The sequence below is a fragment of the Mustela lutreola genome, chromosome 2, assembly GCF_030435805.1.
Source record: "Mustela lutreola isolate mMusLut2 chromosome 2, mMusLut2.pri, whole genome shotgun sequence".
Classification (NCBI taxonomy): Eukaryota; Metazoa; Chordata; class Mammalia; order Carnivora; family Mustelidae; genus Mustela; species Mustela lutreola.
Window position 1 is genome coordinate 26,654,775 of NC_081291.1, and position 21,551 is coordinate 26,676,325.

General features: G+C 51.4%; 1 long non-coding RNA gene across 1 annotated transcript; it reads left to right on the forward strand.

The window, feature by feature from the left end:
• The first annotated feature begins 395 nt into the window (after positions 1-395).
• LOC131824064 (uncharacterized) lies at positions 396-19,935 on the forward strand. The gene is made up of 3 exons (XR_009350739.1): positions 396-855; positions 11,867-11,928; positions 18,976-19,935. It is a non-coding gene; the product is annotated as an uncharacterized LOC131824064 (long non-coding RNA).
• Positions 19,936-21,551: the final 1,616 nt, after the last annotated feature.

Genomic DNA, 21,551 nt, shown 5'->3' on the forward strand with positions numbered 1-21,551 from the left:
TGCTGCCCTTCTTATCAGGCCTGAGGAGCGATAAGAAGCTAGTTCCTGGACTGTGGGTTCTAGGCTTTTGTTTGGGGCCGCCAGGAAGTGACTTGCGGGTTGCTGTGGCTTAAGGAGTGGGGCTGACTCACGGGGTGGGGGGCTGGGTGTGGGATGGGGGGAGGTGGCCAGCGCCAGGCCCTGCACCGCCAAACACCGACTGGCCAGGGAGGGAGGCCCCTGGTGGGAGTGTGTCCGGCCTCCACACCCACTCCTGACCGGCCAGCCCAGTCTCCCGGAGGAGGCTTCCATGCCCTGCTAGCTTAGGATGGGAGGGGTGGCCCAAGGCACCTCTTCGTTATTTTTCAAACAAAATATTTCCAGAATATGAGGTTTTCCCCAAAGTGTTGACTGCCTGCTAAGTGCCAAACACCAAGGGCTTTGCCTGCACCGACTCCTTTAACGGTGCCTGGTACCGCCCCTGGCGGGGGGTGGGGGTGCGGTTTCAGCATTCACCTTGTGCACAGGAGGAGGACTGAGGCTCGGAGGGAGGACGTGCCCGGCTGGGATTTACCCAGCCAGGAAGTGACAGATTCGGGATTTAAGCCCAGTCCAAGATTCATCCGCAGTTCCCTTGAAAAACCAAAAGGGAGCCATGTAAGGGCAGGTGATGGCCATCAGGAGTGTCATGAACCCCGATGAAGCTGTCTCTAGGTGACCCCAGGTCCCCCAAGGAGCCTGAAGAGACCACAGCCACTGACCACGGCCCCAGGGGACCCTCCCGGGGTGGACATGGCTCTGTCCCAGCCGCCCTTCTCTCGTGCGTGTGATGGGATGAGACACGGGGTCAGGCGGTCCCCACCAGCCAGACAGTAGGTGAGTAACCTGAGTTCACAAATGAGTGGCTGGGTGACCCACTGGTGGGGTCATGGAAGGGGAGGAGGCCAGGCGGGGAGCTTGGGGAGGAGATAAAAGAACAGGAAATTCCCAACCCAGTGGGAGAGACAGGCCGTATTAGTCAAGGCAGAAAGCAATTCCAAAAGAGGGAAGGCTCTGAGTCACTCCCTGAAGCACCCATTTGTCGTCGGCACTCTGCTCCCTCTCCGTCTGCGGTCCGCGGGTTCTCCACCTGTCTGCAGGTGTCCGGGATGCCCCGGGGCCCTTGTCCTATCCCCTGCCCCTGTCCAAAAGCCCTAGGCTTTTGCAGAGAGTGTGTCTGGCAGAAGCGTCCCAGAGAATGCTCTGATTGGCTCACCTCCAGTCACGTGCCTCCCTGAGCGCATCAGTACCTGGGGGCGTGGCATCCTGACTGAACCGGCCTTGCCTTCCTTGCCCACCTTGACACTGGATCTTGTTGTGGGGCCGGGAAAGCGGCAGAACCACCCGAATGGATGGGAGGTCAAAGGGGAAGAGGTGAAGCCACGCCAAAGCCAGGGGGTGTCAGGGGCTGGCCCTACCCATCTAGACGTTGCACACCCAGCCTCTGGGAGGCCATGCCGGTCGGGCTAGGATGCTGGAGGGTTATCACCAGGAAGAGGCCACTCAGTGTCTTAGTTCACAGTGAGGGAGCTTCAACCTCAGCACTCTTGACATTTGGGACCAGATAATCCTTCACTGTCGGGACTGTTCTGTGCATTGTAGAGTCTCAGCAGTACGGTGGGGGGACCTGGGAGCTGGACTTTTTATGCTGCATCTCCCTTCCACGCCCTTGAGGACACCAGGGTGGAGGGGTGCTAATTCCAGGGCACGTCAGGTCCAGGCAGCTGGCAGCGGGCACTGAAATGGTAAGGGGCCAGGCAATGTAGGGCACTCTCAGTAACTCCAGAGTTTCCTGCTCCTTCTTCCCTTGCTTTTCCCCTTTCGGTCGGTTAGAAGCCTGAACCTGCTGTGTCCAAGCTGGGTGACCTCAGGCAGATTTCTTAACTTCTCTGGGGCTTGGATTTCTCTTGTATACAATGGGGCCTGACACATGCTTTTAGGGGGTTATGAGACTTAAAAGAACTAACATGGTGGACACACACTGGTTTCACTGTCCCTCCACTCATTAGTGACTGAGGGACCCTGGGGGCAACTGTCCCCCTAGGCACTCACACCAGAGCTCACAAGGACCTGTTCAGGGAGGACAGGCTGAGTTAGCAGACGAGGAGTCCAAAGTCCTGGGTGCTGTGAGCTGATCGGAGCACCCGAGACCATTGTCACAGCCTGAGCTTTATCATGTGCACACTCTGATTCTTCATCAAAGCTGGGGGGAGGGGGGAGGCAGGGGCACTAATGGTGCAGCCTGAAGACCCTCAGTCAGGCCTTCCCAGGACTCAAGGGGATGTCCTCCACTTCTCTGTGCTTTCTCCTTTCTGCAAATTGGAGACAATTAGGAGTTATTTTCCAGAGCCGAGCAAGATCATCACAAAACCTGAGATTAAGGGCTGGTGGTATGCGAGTTTGTTACCGTTTTTTGGAGGCCTCAGCTGAGGCTCAGAGCAGGTCATCTGTGGGCTCCTCCCAGGCAACTGAGAGTCTGACGCTGGCCCCTGCAGCCATCTCCCACCATCAGCCAGCTCCCATTCCCAAGTGTTGCCTGTTGCCAGGCACTGTGCTGAGCACGGGGCCTGTGGGCCTTTTCTCTGCATCCTCCCAGAAATACTGCAAAGTCCGTTCTACTAACATCCCATTCTAAGAAAGCGGAAGCAGGCTCAGCAGGGCAAGCTAATGTCACGCTTGTGAAATAACTGATCTGGGACTTGAACCCAGAGCTACACCGGTCATCAGGCAGCATGAACTGACCAGTCTTTGATCTGGGCTGGCCAAGGAGGAGCCAGTGGCCTTGACATGGAGAAGCCACCCTCTCTGTCAGGATCGGAGACTTGGTGACTGTCGCTGCCCAGAAAGTACATGGCAGCTGGGCTGGATTTCTGCCCCTTAGGAGGCTCAAGGCATTGTGTTCCCGACTCATAGCCTGCTTGGCTCAGCAGAGGAGCCAAGGCCAAGGTCTGGGCTGAAGTACCAGCTGGGACAGCTACACAGGGGCAAAGCAGATTGTGGGCAAGGGCACCACCTCCCTGTGAAATCTGCCTCCTCTCATGGGCAGGCGGCTGCACTGTTGAACCCAGAGGAGGTTTACAGATTTAAGATCCCACCTCCACGAAGCATTACTGGGCTGTCCCACTGGCTGGCCCCTCCATTCTACTCCTACTAGTACTTAGAATACCCAGCTTGCATGGAAATCGTCTGTGACCATTACTTGGGTGTGTAAGTTAGTATGGTGTGTGACAGTTCTGTCCACCTAGAACAACCTGGTACACTTAGAAAGGCTTGGGGTCTTTTCCCTGGGATTCCCCATGAACCCCCTGCACAGGGCTCATTCTGCACACCCGTGCTCCATAAATGTTGACAGACTGATGCTTTACTGCAGCAGGTGTTAAAAATAGAAAATGATAGTCCCATTGTTTCTCTTCACTGTTGCAGTGGGGGGGGGGGGCAGGGGATGCCCATGGTTGGCACCCAGGCTCTGGTAGGAACTTGCTACTGGCCAAGACTTGGCTCTGCCTCCCGTTGGCTGGGTGACCATGAGGAAGTTACTTGACTCTTCTGTGCCTCAGTCTCCCCACTGGTAAGATGGGAACCTAGTAATATCGAGGTGATAATTAGAGAGTGAATGTAAGGCCTGGAAAGAGCTCAGTGCTTGTGAGCTGTTTTCATCCTCAGGACTGAGAGGTTCCTGACATGCTGTGTGTCGTTGACTCCAAAATGTTTTGGATCATAAGAACTCATCGTTATTTCCTGTACCGCGAAGAAAAAAAAAAAAACTGTGCCATTTAAACTGACAGAAAGCTATTCTCACTTAGGATGTTTATCTATTTCCTCACTGGAAGAATTCCTTTATCTCCTGACCTATCATCTCTGTGTACATAAAAAGGAAAGTGTAGTTGAAATAAACGGATCGAGACATTTTTCAGGCAATGACAGCTTTATCATGACTGTCACCTTGCCGACAGCAATTGGGAGATTTACTGACCCAATTTCAGGTGATAAAATGTGGAAAATGTACTTCCTATGATGGGCAAAATAGGAAATACGGTAATACAAGAGGAAAAAAAAAAACCAGGGTGATGTTGAGAGAAAAGGCTATATATTTTCCTTCTTTTGTTCGCTCACTCATCGCTTTGACAAATATTTGCTGAGCACATACTGTGCCAGGAACTGCCCCAAAGAGACGAAGGAGCTGTAAAGCAGAAAGTCCGGGGCGGGGGGTGGGGATCCAGCATGTGGACCCCTGTTTCCGGCCCCGGCACCAAGGTCTTTCTCAGTCACTGTTGTCTGAGATGCTGGGGAGAAAAAGTTGCTCTAGGTAGACCAGCAGGCAGGTCCGCTAGCCCGTTATTCACAGGGGCAGGAAAGTCTAGTGCCTGGCGATGTCTCCCCGACTCTTAAACCCTGCCAGGGCCCAGCTCTCGGCCCCAGAAGGCAGCAGAGTCCGTGGGGTACATAAGAACACAGGGGTTAGGCTCAGACGTGTCAAGGCTCAAGTCCCAACTCTGCCCGTTTCTAGCAAGTGACCTGCAGCCTCCCTGTGTGCCTCAGCTTTCCCATCTGTGAAATTAGGATAGTAATAGTACATCATTACTTTGGTGGCAGTGAGGACACAGTCACATCACATGTGAAGTGCCTGGCACGTGGGAGATGTCTATGACATGTTGGCTGCCATTCTATTTCTGTTTGAGCTGCACAATAACCCCTACACACACACCCCCACCACCACCAGTCTGGCTGACTCCCATGCTCCTCCCTTCTCCCCTCCAGACTCTTCTGCCTCCATCCCACCAGTGGGCATCCACTCTCCTCTGTCTGACTTAATGTGTGACCTTTAGGGTCAGCTGGGGGCCCCATATCAGGTCCCAGACTGGGAGAGGGCTGCCTTCTGCCCACTTCCATCAGGAGACAAGGCGAGAGGGTTTTCATGAAGTCCCCAGCCCCTGGACAGCCTACACACCATGTGCTTCTTGTGTGAAACTGCTTTACACTAAGCATCCGCCCAACACGGCTCTTATCCCACCAGATGCTGGGGCTCCTTAAAGGCTCTGTCTGAGGGAGGCTGGGGCCGCCTTCGGGGTGAAGGAGGGGTTGCTGGACAATGGATGCAGCTGGGGAAAATGACCGCTGTAGTTAATGTGACCCCGAAGAGCGCAGATGCTTTAAAATCAGCCACATTTGGGTTTGAGCTCTCCCTCTATCTTCTAGACACAGGGGGAGCTGGGAGAAGGGTCCTTAAGCGTCTATGCCTTGTTCCCTCCTATGTAAAACGGGGTCCATAACAGTACCCATCTCACGGGATTATGGTGAGGTTTAAATGAGCCAATACACATGAAACAGGTAGGAGCTGCACAGAAGAACTCGATACAATGGATTATTATCATTATTGCTGTTATTACTCTACTATGATTACTCTTATTACTCATTAGTACTCCCATTGCTGGCTGCTCTTTCAATCGAGCTGATTCATCTGTGCACTCGGGTACTGGGGGAGCTGAGAAGTTAACAGTAGTAGCCACGATGCTGGGCATGTGGTGGCCCCTTGGTAAGTCCTAACAGTCCAGTGTGGGAGAAGTCACCCTCCTGCCTGGCTTCCAGCCCAATGCCCAGCTGGTTAGAAGGGAGTTGACTAGAGTTTTGAACACGGTCTGCTCACCAGAAGCATACATCTCTTCAGTGGGTAAGAAACTAGAATGGCTTAAGGGAGGAAGGAGGGAGTTGAGCTGGTCTCTACCCGTGTGCTAAGCTAATCACATGTAGAAGAATCTGGAAGAGCAATGCCCCACACTTCCAGCGGCTGCCCAGCTCCCTTTTTCTGGAACTCTCCTAATTTCAAATATTCTCTCTCACCATCTGCATAAATCTTCCCAGTGGCCCAGAAATCCCAGCCCCTTGGTATCCAAACCTGTGTCCTCACTACCATTTTTACCCATATGTGACACCCACCTCACGCCGGAAATCATACTGTTGATACCTAGATTGGAAAACGTGGTGGCCATCAGGAAGAGCCCTCCTTGGGTTTGGCTTTGTTTTTAACCAAGATACAAATGACATAACATTATATTAGTTTCAGGCATACAACATAATAATTCAATAGTTGTGTATCTCCTTGGTTTTTAATAAGAAGAGAAGCAAAGATATGAGAGGTAGTTGTTACGGGTGAGGGGAGGGGATGCTTCCAGGGCCAAAGGACAAAGGACCAGGCACTGGAGTCTCATCTAGAACATTCCTGCTCCTCTCATCAGGCTCCTTGCCTGATGCCATCACCCACTTCAGGACAATTAAGGAACAGCTTTCTGAAACATAGATAACTCTGTTACTCTAAGAAGAAATAATCCTTTTTTGTTTTGTTTTGTTAAGATTCTATGTATTTATTTGACAGAGAAAGATCACAAGTAGGCAGAGAGGCAGGCAGAGAGAAAGGGGGAAGCAGGCTCCCCACTGAGCAGAGAGCCCGATGCGGGGCTCGATCCCAGGACCCTGAGACCATGACCTGAGCCAAAGGCAGAGGCTTAACCCACTGAGCCACCCAGGTGCCCCAAGAAATAATTCTTTATTTTGATGGGAAAGGTGTCCCCAGTCTTCATTTCAGGAAAAATCCAAAAAATCAAAAATGTATGCATCACAGCTCAGAGCCAAGCTGGGAACCCCTCTGTAGTCAGTCAGTCTCAGTGGACTAGTCCAGATCTAGCCTCTCTCGGGCCTCCGCTTACTCTGATTTTCATTTCATCTTCTCTTTTCCTGCCTACTTTTAATTTATTTTATCTTGTTCAATTGCTGGCAGGTATATTTTCAGATTGCCCTAAATCATTCATAACCTCATTCGTTCAGCCAGGATTTAGTGAGTCATCCAGTATAAGGCCAGGCACTATTCTAAGCCTAAGGATACATCAGCGAACAAAGACTCCGGCCTCTGTAGAATTCATAGTCTAATGGAAGCCGACAGAAGAAAAGCAATACACATAATAGCCTTTATAGTAGAGTAGAAAGTGAAAAATAGCACGGGGTATGACTGTGTTACGAGGACCTGCAGGTATAATTTTTAAATCTTCCAAGGAAAAGAGAATATTGTTCGTTGTATTAGGTATGATCAGTACAATGGAGGTTACACATGAAGATGTCCCCCCACTTTGTAAGAGATGAATGCTGATTTTGGGGTAAAGTGACATCATGTCTGGGATTTGCTTAAAATACTTTTAAAAAGGGGGCACCTGGCTGGCTCAGCTGGAAGAGCATGAGACTCTTGATCTGGGGTTGTAAGTTTGTCACCTTGTCCAGCCCCCAGATTCCAAGCAGGGCAGCACCTAGCGGGCCCAGGGCTGACTCACCCTCTGCTAGTCACTGGAAAGTGAAGCAGCTCCCTCCTCACCCTGCCTTCTAGGAAAACCTGCCTTTCTGGAAACCTGGGGGGGAGCTAGAGCTAGGAGGTGCTAGCGGGAGACCAGTTCATCCTGACCTCATCACATTCTTGGAGCCACGGAGAAGGTGGACCATTTCTTGTCCAGCCTCCCAGAGTCTGCTGCTGTGATTTGTGAACCGGCTTCCAGACAGGAGGAGAGTCCAGTGGGCCCCAAGGACCAGCTGTTGGAAGGGATTTGTTTGCTTCCATTGGGGGAGGAGGGCCACCCAAATCTGGGTTCCAGTCCCCACCCTGCCATGTCCAATGCGTGACCCTGAGCAGCTTACATAAAAGCTGTCTCTATGTTGAGATGGAGGTTAATGATGAGAGCCTAACTCAGGGTTGCTTTTGCGGGTTAAATGAAACACTTTCATCTTTTGCATAATTCCTGGGGTGTGGGTTTTGCTTAATAAATATTAGCTACCCGGAAAGCGAAAAGTATTTAAAGACAAAGGCCTTTCTCCTTAGGCACTGGGGGCTCCCAGCCCCAGGTCAGAAGAGGCTGGCAGTGGTTGGGCCCAGGCTCTGGGGCAGGCGGAGTGTGATGGGGGCTGAGGGCTGGCCTAGCCAGTGGGTGCAGGTACAAGAGGTGCAAATCCAGCTCCACCTTAACGTGCGCAAATCACAGGGTAAGCGTCTGAGGATCTCTGGTTTCCCTCTGTATAACAGGGGAAATGATAATCCCACCCTCGAGGCATTCTCGTAAGGTTTACATGAGTCCTACATAGAGCACTTAGACCCCTGCCGAGAGCAGAGAGGTCCACACTGGCTATTACTGACCACTGTGTTAACTGTGTTTGTCCAGGGTCTTCCTCCTCCATCCGTCCAGTCACAGCACTCACACCAGCAGCCAAGTTTACTGTACTCCCAAAAAACGCGGGCCACCATCCTCCCCTTAGAGGAGGGGAAACTGAGGCTCAGGAGCTCTGGGTACCGTGCCCAGGATCACCCTGATGAAGCCAGCATTGGAACTCAGGTCCCTCTGACTCCAGTGCCCACACCCTTAGCCCTTTGCTACGTTGCCCTCATGGGGCATCACGGAACTCTCACGGGGCCGGGGGCAGGTGGAAACCCAATACATCGGACCTGGAGACAGTGGGCTGGCAGACACCCCTGTGCTCTGTGTGCTGGAAAAGCCTGCAGAGGAAAGGTCCGGCCTTGGCCCTTGAGGACCAGGGAAGATTTGGATCGGTGCTTTGGGAGAGGCCAAGGCCGGTTTCAGCAGGGGGCAAAGGTCCGCTGTGGTCTGGGCGGGGCCCAGTGGGCGTGGCTAGAGGCGGTGCTGGGACGGTCAGGGGCAGGTCAGCGGCTGGCCAGCCTCCACGTGGAATTCAGGCCCAAGGCAAGAGGGTGAGGCCCAGGCCTCCATCCATGCCCCCTTCTTTTCCTGTTAGCCAGATTTCCTCCCTCAGGGATCCACAGGACTTGGGTTCTCAAGTGGAAACTACCGTCCCTACCACTCCAAATCCCAGAATTGGGAGACCTGAAGAACTAACAGATCCTACCCCCCCAACCCCCATCCTCCACCCCACCCTCCCACCTTGCACCCCCCGGCCCCCCCCACCCCGACTCAGCCTGGAACAGGAGAGTGGGTGGGGGCCCTTACAACTCACTTTATTGGTTTGCTCTTCTCTCAGGATAAACACCTCCAATATGGCAGCTGGTACACAGGGCACACCAAATACACGTTCTTGGCCTTCCTCTCCCTGCATGGCGCGGAGCGGGACGCAATCCTGACTCAGACCCACTCTCCCTCCAGAAACAAATCCATCCCACCACTAGAAATGGAAGTTCTACTGAAGGTTTCTTAGAAAATTAAAAGGCAAGTTTCCGGGCGCCTGGGTGGCTCAGTGGGTTGGGCCGCTGCCTTCGGCTCAGGTCATGATCTCAGGGTCCAGGGATCGAGTCCCCACATCGGGCTCTTTGCTCAGCAGGGAGCCTGCTTCCCTTCCTCTCTCTCTGCCTGCCTCTCGGCCTGCTTGTGATCTCTCTCTCTCTCTGTCAAATAAATCTTAAAAAAAAAAAAAAAAAAGGCAAGTTTCCTGGTAGAGGAAAACTAACAGAATCCTATCTCCCCTCCCAGCTCTTTCCCTAGGAGTTGTATCCCCCCACATCAGGAGGCCTCAGCCTCCTTCCTCTCTGCCCCTCTGCCTCTCCTTCCCTCCTTGCTCTCGAAACCCCAGGTGGCTTGCAGCCCTCACACGCAGGTACCCACTGAGTGAGTGCCATCAGCAGGACTGGTGACATAATTTGCAACACCTGGGTATAAAGTGAAAATGCAGGGCTCCTGGTCCAGAAATTACGAAGAATTTCGAGATGGTGACAGCAGAACATTAAATTAAGTCCTGGGCCCTTCTGAGCACAGAACCCTGTCACCTGGTCACCTGCATGGGCCGCATGCCCGTGAAGCTGACCCTGACCCTTCATGCGTGCCTCACATGGGCTAGATGTCAGGTTGTCATGAAATCTGAGGTCCTATCCCCACCCCAGAAGCAGATCTTGAGGATGATTGCTCTGGATTAGACCCTCCCCGACCCTCAACCACTCATTATCCATCCTGCCCTTAGGCCCACGGTAGAAAGGTTTGAGGTCTTGTTTTTGAACCTACCATACCACTTGCAAAGTGCTTTCACATGTTCTTTGAGAGAGAGAAGTTGTCCCATTTTATAGCTAGGCAGACTGAGATTCAGAAACTCCCCACCAGGGCTGGCACCTTGCTGGCCATTAGCCTCTGTGACCCCAAAACTCTGGCCTCTAGACCCCCCTCCTTCTGGAGCCATTTCCACCAAAGAAAGAACCTGGACACCATCTGAATGCACAAATGATTCAAACCTCAACATCAAGGGAATTTATTTTATTTATATTGTTGTGACAGCAATTTCTCCTGTTAAAACAGACTCACCCAACCCCAGACAAACACCAGACCCGAATCGGATCTCCATCCAGGAAGTGTCCCCATTCCTCCCTACTCGGCCCACCAAGAGCTCCTGCACCAAACGGAGAAGAGAAAAAAGGGCACCCAAACTTTTCTTCCAAAAGGCTTAGGGTAGGGCCACCTGTTTTATTTTATTCCTCATGAGAACGTGGGAAACCTTTATTTTTTTTAAGTGAACTTCATATTTTGGAATCATTTTAGGTTTACAGAAAAGTTACAAAGATAATACAGAGAGTTCTCTTACCCATTATTCCCCCTCAGTATTCACATCTTATAACATTAATATCAGATTAGCATTATTCCTCACATTTATTAATGTCTTATTTTTTTAAGATTTAATTTATTTATTTGACAGACAGGGATCACAAATAGGCAGAGAGTCAGGCAGAGAGAGGAGGGGAAGCAGGCTCCCCGCTGAGCAGAGAGCCAGATGCAATGTGGGGCTAACCCCGGGACCATGACCTGAGCCAAAGGCAGAGGCTTAACCCACTAAGCCACTCAGGCACCCCTCACATTATTAATGTCTTATTTTGCTGTAGTGTATTTGTCAAAACCAAGAATTGACGTGGGCACATTGCTGTTAACTAAAATCCAGACGTGATTTGGGTTTCCTGGTTTTTCCATTAATGTTCTCTTTCTGTTCCAAGACTCAGTCTAGGGAAGCACGTGGCACTTAGTCCTCATGTCTCCGGTCTAGTCCGTGTCAGTTTCTCCATGCTTTTCATATCTGGATCATCCTGAGAAGGACAGGCAGGTGTTCTATTGGATATCCCCCAATCTGGGTTCATCTGGTGGTTTTCTCATTAGGCTAGAACTAGAGGTTTTTAGAACTCTGCAGAGGTGAGTTGACTTCTTACCACATCCCATCAAGAGGCTGTGACATGCACAGGACACCATCGGTGAGCTTCACCTTGAACTTGAGGTCAAGGTGGTGTCCGTTGGGCTCCTCCACTGTGAAGTTGCTGTGTTTCACCTTCCAAACTCTGCTCTTTGGAAGTGAATCAATAAACCTATGCCACCCTAGAGGGGAAGAGGGCCGGAACTAGGCTCTGCTTCCAAGAGGAAACCTTGATTTTTATTAAAATGTGAATTTAATTGTCTTAAAAAAATTATCACACTCCTGGTTTAAAATACAAAAGATGCCAAAGGCTGTAGGTGCAAAGTCTCTTCCCCATCTCTGTCCCCCGAAGCAACAATGTGTCCATTTTCTTGCGAATCATTCCAGAAGTATTTTATGCACAGACAAGTAAATATACATACTTCGCTCCACCAATGTACACAAAGGTCTCACACGAGCCACACTGTTCTGCAGCCTACCGCAGTGTTGCTTGGACTACCGAGACCCCATAAACCAGCCATTTATCTGACCGTGACGGATGGCTAAGTAAATTGCATTACTGTATATAGCAAGGGCCTGGCCACGGCCACCAGCAGTTACACAAATAAATAGTATCTGGTATCACGGAAAAGTAATATGTCAAGTGCAGAGTACATATGATTTCTGTTGGGTGGATGCTATTTTTCAGGGGGATAAAGTTCGGAAGAGGTCACAGGAAGCTAGAAAGCCCTGAGAGAAAATAGAAGACTTGTGAGTATGATGTTTTGCTCTGTATGTAAGAAAAAAATAAAAAGACGCGGCCATGAGCTTTGGGGGAACACAATCTCGAGGATCCCGAAGCCAGCCACAGGGGAACGGCAAGACCCCGTCACTCTCTTTCTGGTCAGGGAGGGAAGGGCTGTTTGACTTTCTAGAATCTGTCTCCCTGGACTAAGGGTGTTGCAGTTAATTGCATTGTGGAAGTAAGAGTAGAGCAAACACCCTGCCCAGGGCAGGGACAGGATGTAGATTCTTTGGGCCTGAATGGTCAGGCTCAAGGCCACAGGTTTGGGGATGCCCCACCCCCACCACTACTCACAGGCTGCAGGGTGAAACGTGGTTGCCCTTCAGCCAGGAACCTGCTCGCTCATTCGTCCGTCCATCTATCCATTCATCCATTTATCTAGCCATCCACCTAACCACTCATGTGTTCCCTGTATCTGCTCAGCGTTTACTATGTGGCTGACCCTGGGCCAGGGAGGGGGATGCAGCTGGGGCTGGAATGGACGTGTGCCCCTCCTTGTTCTGACCCGGTGTTCTGACCTGGAACTGAACCGGTGTGGGGAACTAACATCTAAACCCTGGAGTATTTCAAGGACCCAGAAGAGGGGACCAAGACAGCCTGGGGCACCCGGCTGTTTCATGGAGGTGGGGACAACCAAGCTCAGCGGGAGTTAGCCAGGCCTGGGGCACTGAGGGGAGAAAAGGGACACTTCAGGTAAAGAGGACAAAAAAAGGCCCACAGACCAAGACCAGATCTGGTTACCAGGCCCTTGTGCCTGTCTGGGCCTTGCACCAGTTGCTGGGTGGTCAGGAGCTCATTTCATCCCACGGTAGCCCCTGTGAGGGAGGTACTATGAACACCATTTTCTTCCACACCTTTATGGAGCTATTGACATACAACATGCAAGTTTAAAGTGTACGATGGGTTGATCTGATACATGTATGTGCTGGGGAAAGATTACCACACTGTGGTGATTTTTTTTTTTTTTTTTTTAAGATTTTACTTATTTATTTGACAGACAGAGATCACAAGTAGGCAGAGAGGCAGGCAGAGAGAGAGAGAGGGAAGCAGGCTCCCTGCTGAGCAGAGAGCCTGATGTGGGGCTCAATCCCAAGATCCTGAGAGGAAGGCAGAGGCTTTAACCCACTGAGCCACCCAGGCGCCCCTGTGGTGATTTAATACTACCGTCCCCTCACGTAAGTACCATTTCTTTCTTTTTTTGTGGTGATGACATTGAAAATCTTTTTTTTTTTTTTTTAAGATTTTATGTATTTATTTGACAGAGAGAGAGAGAGAGATCACAAGTAGGCAGAGAGGCAGGCAGAGAGAGAGAGAGGGAAGCAGGCTCCCCGCTGAGCAGAGAGCCTGATGCGGGGCTCGATCCCAGGACCCTGGGATCTTGACCTGAGCTGAAGGCAAAGGCTTAACCCACTGAGCCATCCAGGCGCCCCTAGAAGATCTACTCTTTTAACAACTTTCAAGTAGATAATACAGCAGTGTTAATGATAGTCACCATGCTGTGCGCCAAATCCCCAAAACTTACTCATCTCATAGCTACAAGTGTGTCTCCCCATTTCCTCCGCGCCCCAGCCCCCGACAACCACCAGTCTGCTTTCCATTTCTATGAGTTCAGCTGTGTTCAACTGCACGCATAAGCGAGAACACACAGTATTTCTCTCTCTCTCTGACTTATTTCACATCGCATAATGCCTTCGAGGTCCATCCATGAGGTCACAAATGGCAGGGTGTCTTTCCTTATTGTGGCTGAATAATAGTCCAATGCAGATTTTCTTTCCCTGGTCATCAGTCGGCGGACCTTGGTTGACTGAGCTACCTGGCCCCCCGAGAACCTGTACTTTTAATCTCCACGCTGTTCTGCCTGGCCTTTGAAGCTGTTTTCTTCAGTCTCTGCTGATCTCCTCACTCATTCCTCTCAAAAAAGAACCCTCGGGAGTCCCTGACCATTTTTTTCTCCCTTCCACACTTCATCCATGCTGTTTCCTCTCCCTGAAATGCCCACACTCATCTCAGCACCATTTAAAAAGTCTCACCTTTAGTTGAGGCCAATGTCAGCTGCAGATTCCAACGGCAGTCCCGGTTCAAACGCTTCTCCACAGCTGCCTGGCCTCAGGGGGTCTCCGCGCCTCCCAGAGCTTTATTCTTCCTGTCTCAGAAGTGGGCGCGGTAGCAGCGCTGACCAGGTAGGGTGTTGTGAGGATCCAATGAGGCTGCGATACACTCACCGTGAGGCCTGCACCAGGTCATAGCCCAGTACCTGTCACTGACTCTTACTCCACTCCCTGAGGTAACTTCCTTGTCTTATTTTATTCACTGATTCAGCAACTATTTCCTGAGCACCAACTACGTGCCAGAATGTAGGGACCCAGCTTGAACTAAACATGAGAATCCCCACAGGTAATGAATGCCCTGTGTACTGTAGACTTTCATGAATTTATTCTCACCACGAGACTGTGAGCTCTTCAAGGACAGGGCTGAGGGAGCTGCTTTTCTCTCTTTTTCTCTGATGCCTACCCCACGACCTGACAAACAGAAGGCGCTCAAGAATTGTGGATGGAACAGGATGGCACGGGCTGGACTCTGTATGTTGGATTCCCCCCATTACTGGGGAATCATGACTATGTCCCTGAAACCCTCCACCAGCAGCTTCCTGGTCTGTAAAACAGGAATACTTTCAAAATCAACATTTTAAAAATATTTGTGTGCTGTGCTGGGAAAAATAGCAAGCAACATAGAATTAATTCTTGGCTCAGGGAGCTTCTAGGGAGGGGTCTGAAAAGTTAGCAGGAAGTTATCATCCATTAAAGCAAGGTGGTTTGCTCTGGTGGGACATACAGGGTTCTGGGCAGAAACAGCGAGGGGCTTCAGAACTAAATATTAGGTAGAGAAGCCGAAGGTTTCCTATATGCTGGGCACTACTGAGTGTTGGACAAGAACCAACTTGTCTAGTCGTCACAATTCTATCAGATGGAAACTGCTCCAATCAACCATTTACTGAGGGGGTGCCTGGCTGGCTCAGTTGTTAGAGCATACAACTCTTGACCTTGGGGTGAGGAGTTTAAGCCCAATAAACTTTACTTTAAAAAAAGAAAACAGGGCACCTGGGTGGCTCAGTCAGTTAACCATCTGCCTTTGGCTCAGGTCATGATCTCGGGGTCCTAGGATAGAGCCCCACATCAGGTTCCCCACTCAGTGGAGTGTCTGCTGCTTCCTCTCTGTCTGCCCCTCCCCCCCCCTCAAATAAATAAATAAAATCTTCTTTTTTTTTTTTTTTTAAAGAGTGTTTAAAAAACAAATCAATTGTTCACTGAGAGAAAGGTCGTGGGGGCTCAGAGAGGTCAGGTAACTTGCCCAAGGTCACATAGCTGGTGAATGGCACAGCTGGAATCAGAATGCAAGTGTTCCAACCCTTGACCACAGGCTCTCTTAAATCAGGGAGACTAACAGGTAACACTAAATGTTCTTCTTCTACCTTTCAGAGGACAGATGAGGTCATATCTACAGACAGTGGAGCCTGGAGAGTGGGGGTGTGTGGTGTTAGGGTTGCAGAAGCACCTCAAAAAAAAAAAAAGCCTCTTTTTGGAATCTCAGATGAGCTCAAGGTCCGTCCTGAGTCCCAGGCTCTGAGCCATTGGGCACCTCCTATGTGCTGGGCTCCTGCAGGGCTCAGGGCAGAGAGGGGGCTGGGAAGATTTGGGGTCTGACGTCCACACCAACGATCTTCCCGTGGGCCCAACTTCTGCCATGAGGTAACTGTTGGTTCCCTGAAATGGGAGATGACCTTCCTCCCTCACCGCTGGGGGGAGGGGCATTTGGGGCATTAAAGGGCAGCTGCTACAGATCAGCTGGTTTGCCTTGTCTCTTAAGACTTCTCACCACTTTCTTTTTTTCTTTTTTAAGATTTTATTTATTCATGAGAGACAGAGACAGAGAGAGAGGCAGAGGCAGAGGGAGAAGCAGGGACCCCAATGTGGGACTCAATCCCAGGACCCCGGGACTTTGACCGGAGCGGAAAGCAGACGCTTAACCCTCTGAGCCATCCACGTGTCCCCCCCACCTCCGACTTTCTTTTCTGTGTCCACCCCTGTAACCCGAGCATTATTCATGTCTGAGAGACCTCAGCAAGTCACGACAGTTCTGCCCTCCACCCAGGACTCCATACTCTTTCAGAAGATCATCTTCCTCCCTGCCCTCACCATTTGACCCCTACCCGGGCCTGACTTGACTGGTGTTCCAGCCTCAAGGGGTGCCCCGGGAATTCACCCACAGACATCATCCTCCTGTCAGCCTCTGGGGCACCAGGCTGCCCAGCCCACCTGTCAGCCATGTGCAGGCAAGACCTCCCCCAGAACTGTGGAGATCTGTTAGCGCTGACACTTCAGCCTGCCCTGGAAAACACCTGCATTTTGGAGAAAGTAAATGATGGTGAGTAAGAGCCTCTCCTAACTGCTCTGCGGGGCCCAAAACGCTCAGGCCTCAGACCTGGCCTGCCCTCTTCCAATGCAGAAGGAGCCACACTCTTCTGGGGAATGCCACTTTGTGGACAGTCGTCAGGACCCAGGCTCGGTGGAGACAACCTCGTGTGATGTCTGTACCACACACTGGGGTCCACCCATACCCCTTCAGCCTGAGCCAGTCCTGATGCCCAGTTGCTCCCCCGTCACCTGGTCGCTGGGTGAGTGCTTATCATGAAGTCAGGACTAAATTTAGTCAGGACAACCCTACATTCTGCCTGCACACAGGGTAGGCGGGGAAGCCACAGTGGAGCAGCCTCGCTCCCCTAACACTGAGGGCCTGTCCCCCAGCCCCTCCCCCTTCAGCCCTCACAGGGGCAACCCCCTCATTAACATGCCCTGGGGAGGCTTCCTTCCTTACCTGTCTCACCACAACCCTCACCCCTCCCCGTGCAACCCAGGATAGTTTCCTGAAAGAATACCTTGCGTTTGAATTCTGAGTCTGTGGGGCGCCTGGGTGGCTCAGTTGTTAAGCGTCTGCCTTCAGCTCAGGTCATGATTCTAGGATCCTGAGATCGAGTCCTGCATGGGGCTCTCTCTGCTCAGTGGGAAGCCTGCTTCTCCCTCTCCCACTCCCCATGCTTGTGTTCCCTCTCTCGCTGCCTCTCTATCAAATAAATAAATAAAATCTTTAAAAAAAAATTCTGAGTCTGCTTCTGCGGAAACCTAATGAAGACAGCAGTTAACTGCCAGTGTTTATCCAGCACTTTCTCTGTGCCAAGCACCCTGCTCAGTACTTCCCGTGTCTTGACTCATTTAATCCCGTGACAGCCAGGGCTGTGAGGAAGGGCTGTGTGGAAGGGACTGGTATCCTCTCCATTCCACAGACACAGAAACTGACTCAGAGCTGAGGCTTGATGCCAAATGACCCGTCCTCCAGCCTGAAGTGCTCTCAGTTCCTCAGAGTGCTCACCGCCTGCCCCCTGCCCTCTGGGGCACAGGGAGGTTCAATCCCTTGGTCACACCGCAAGTTGGAGGTTGAACCATCCTCTGGTTCAAGAGCGGGCCCCCAGGCCTCGAGACCTGACCCTTCATCCCTGTGGTAGGCCGGATAGTAGACCCTCTCCACGTCACCACCGAGAACCTGTGACTGTTACTTTCTCTGGCAAAAGAGGCTGTGCAGACGTAATTAAGTGAAGAATCTTGAGATGGAGAGGTTATCCTGGATTATCTAAGTGGAGAGATTATCCTGGATTATCTAAGTGGGCCCGATGCAATTACAACAGTCCTCATAAGAGGGTGTCCTTTCGAATAGATGATATGACGACACAGAAGGACAGAAAGAGCTTCGGAGTGCAGCACTGCTGTCTTTGGGGATGGAAGACAGGCCTGGGAGGCGAGGGCTGCTGGTGGCCTCTGGACTCTGGGAAAGGCAAGGAAACGGATTCTACCCTAGAGCCTCCAGAAGGAGCCAGGTCTTAGCTCAGCAAAACTGATTTTGGATTTCTGGCTTCCGGAACCAACAGAGAACACATTTGTGTTCTGTTAAGCCTCTGCTTTTGGAGGGCATTGTTAGAACCGCTGGGGGACACAGCGCACCTCCCACTGCTGCCCAGCTGTGGCACATTCCTGGCGACAGCAGTGCCCAAGCCACTCATGGGGCTGTCACCTGGCAGGGGACATCGTCAAGATGCAGGCGAGAGTGACCTCTCACAGGGGACACCTGGAGGGGGACGGCGAAGGGCCCTATTCAGTGTGAGGGGTCAGGACGACGCCCTAAGCACAAGCTGTTTCAGCAGAGGTGGGAGGGTGAGTAGAAATTCACCAGGAGGGAAAGGACAGGATGGGGCCAGACAGAGGAAGCCGTGCGTGCGAAGGCCAGGAGGCAGGGGAGGGCTCAGCCATTTGAGGAACTGAAGTGATTCAGTCTGGACAGAGCACTGGGGTGGAGGGAGAAACGGCAGATACCGTGTGGTGCAGAGGCCGAGAGAACCGGCTCTGTGATGTGTACGTGTGACGTTCAGCCTTGCTAGCTCCCAGCTGTGCGATCAGGGCAAGTCACTTGACTTCTCTGTGCTAAGTTTCCTCACCTGCCTGATGGCGATGACACATAATTACTGACCTCAAGGGGTTCTGGGAGGTTTAAATACCTGTGGAGCTCCTGGAACAGTGTCCCTCGCAGAGGAAGGGCTCAGTAAATCTGTTTATACCTCTTTATATCAAGGGCTCACGCGGGGAGAGCATGCAGTCCAGGGCTGGCCAGTGTGAGGCCCATATCCCGGGATTGGGATGCAGTTACCAGAGTGAGCTAGCTTCAGCCCTGGACTTTTGCTAGAAGTTCTGGGAAAGCAGGTCAGCCTGGATGGCTGGGAGGCATCTTTATCACCATGTGGGTGGGCCTGCCTGAGAAGAAAGCCGACAGAGGGAAAAGCGGGGCCCTTCACAGAGGGAGGCAGATCATGGTGGGGTCACTAGGGCCCTGAGTCCAGACATGCCTGAACCTCCCTCCCCACCTCGCACTGTCTGCTTACAGCGTCCTGTCAATTTTCCTTTTTCCTTTAGGAGTTTCAGCTGAGTTTCTGCTGCTGGCCACCGGGAGAGTCCTGACTGATAGATGTTGCTCAGTGAACACACGGTGACCAACTAACTGAATATTGAGGGCTCTGGTACTCTCTTTAGGTTTGGGGGTGATTTTGTATTAAGGGCCTCCCTTCCCTGTGGGCCCGTAGGGCCGGGGAAAGCACGCTCTCTGTTCTCCCCACCTGCAGGCCCTGGCAACCTCGTCCAAGGTTCCTTCCAAAGGAGGATGATAGGATCCACTCAAGGCAGGAGTGACCCCACCCGGAAGCTGAATCCCTCTGTTCCTCTCCCTGACTCAAACCTCCCCAACAGGGAAGCTCGCCTGCCTCACTGAGAGAGAGAAGCAGGGAAAGGGACTCAGTGCAAGAGTCCTAGGAACAGGCCAGGGGTCAGTGCCTTTATCAGTCCCATTTTACAGATGAAGATCCTGAGGCCCCGGAGGTCCAGTTACTCATCCTCAAAGCTCAAGCCCCCTGAACAGAATTCTGTTCTTGCCCCCCAAACATTGCTTCCTCTCCCTTAGCCATTTTCCATCTGGTGTCCTCATTTTTTCTGGCTTCCTTGCCCTCTCAAGTCTAGATACTCTAATTCATCGCAATTACTCATTCCTCACTCATAAAGAATGTTTGGCAACTCCTCGGTTTGTGTCTTTGCTCCATGTGGCAGAAGCTGGGTGTCCTTGGGCCAATATCTTTACCTCTCGGGGCCTTGGTTCCTTCACCTATGGCAGTGGAGATGGCAACACATGCTCTTCGGCTTTTTGTAAGAACTAAGTAAGTTAATACATGTAAAATGCTTAAAACAGTAAGCCCTTCAGAAGTACTCAATAAATAGCAGCTCATGTCATTTTTTTCTTTTGGAAATCAGATTGTGTTGTATGTCTTAGAATGAAACAGAAAAAGCCCCCAAATAAGTAAATAAATGACAAAACTTTGAAAACCATGATTTCACTGAGCTTTTCTTTTCTTTTAGGGGGAAGGGGAGGTGAGGAGCAGAGGGAGAGGAAGAGAGAAACTTAAGCAGGCTCCACACCCAGGGTAGAGCCTGACGTGGGGCTTGATCTCATGACCCTGAGATCATGGCCTGAGCTGAAATCAAGAGTCAGATGCTTAACTGACTGAGCCTAGGCACTGAACCAGGCACCCCTAATTTTGAAGTCTGTATCCTTGTTGGCAGAAGGGCAGCAGGGGAAGAGGTGTGTGGGGGTGGGGCTCCCATGCTTCCTGCTTGTCCCCCTGGCAGGTGAGTAGTATCAGGTCAACCTTCCCATCAGGAGCACCTAAAAAAGGCCCAGGAAGAGGCATCTGAGATGGGGAGTTGCTCTTCCCCTTGAGCCCTCAAGCTTGTGCTGACTAGGGCAGGTAGGAGGCTGAAAAGCAGGCAGAGGTTTGATGTCAGGAGGCCTGCGGCCACAAAAATCAGAGTAAGGGCCCCTGGGTGGCTCAGCAGGTTAAGCCTGTGCCTTCGGCTCAGGTCATGATCTCAGGGTCCTGGGATCGAGCCCTGCATCCGGCTCTCTGCTCAGCTGGGAGCCTGTGTCCCTCTCTCTCTGCCTGCCTCTCTGTCTACTTGTGATCTCTGCCTGTCAAATAAATAAATAAAAATAAAATCTTTTAAAAAAAGAAAAAATCAGAGTGCACGAACCCCCTCCCCCGCTCGTGGTCATGGTATCTTGCTAACCGCCCCAGGCTGGAGGCGCAACTCAAATAACTGGGAGGAAGGCGTTCAGGAAATGGTGTAACAGGAATTTCGGCAGAAAACTGGAAACTGTAAAAAAAGAATCCAGTGGAAGCCCCAGAACTGGAAGATACAGTGCTGGATTCGACATCTGCCATGGTTACGGTGGATCGCAGGCTCTGGGGCATGGCTGGGCGCTGGTCCTCAGTCAGCCTGGACCCAGTCCTTGTTTCTTTTTGCCTCGAGGTGACAACCACACCCCATGCATCGAACCATTTTAAAGCACACCATTCAGTGGTGTTTAGGATGTTAACAATGTCGTGCAAAAATTTTTCATCGCATCACCATACACCCCAGGCCTTTTAAGCAGCGACATGCCCAGCTGCCCCAGTCCTTCCCTGGCAACCGCTGATCTCCTTTCCGTCTTGGGATGTGCCCGCTCCGGCCGCATCACACACAGTCGTCCGTAGAGGATGTAACTTTTGTGTCTAGCTTCCTTCACTGAAGGTGCTTGCGGTTCAGCCAAGCGGAGGCACGTGTCCGTACTTCGCGCCTGTTTATGGCTGAATTCTATTCCATCGTACGGATGTGCCACGTTTTGTTTATCCGCTCGTCTAATAGTGGACATCTGCCTTGCTTCTGCCTTTCGGCTTGAAGGAATCATGTTGCTATCAATTCGCCGCAAGTCACCGTGTGCACATTTTTGTCTCTCTTGGGTGTATATCTAGGTGTGGAACAAGCCCTTGTTTCTTAATTTCTTTCTTTCTTTTTTTTTTTTTTTTAAGACTTTATGTATTTATTTATTTGAGAGAGAGAGAGAGACAGAGTGAGAGAGCATGAGAGGCGAGGAGGTCAGAGGGAGAAGCAGACTCCCCATGGAG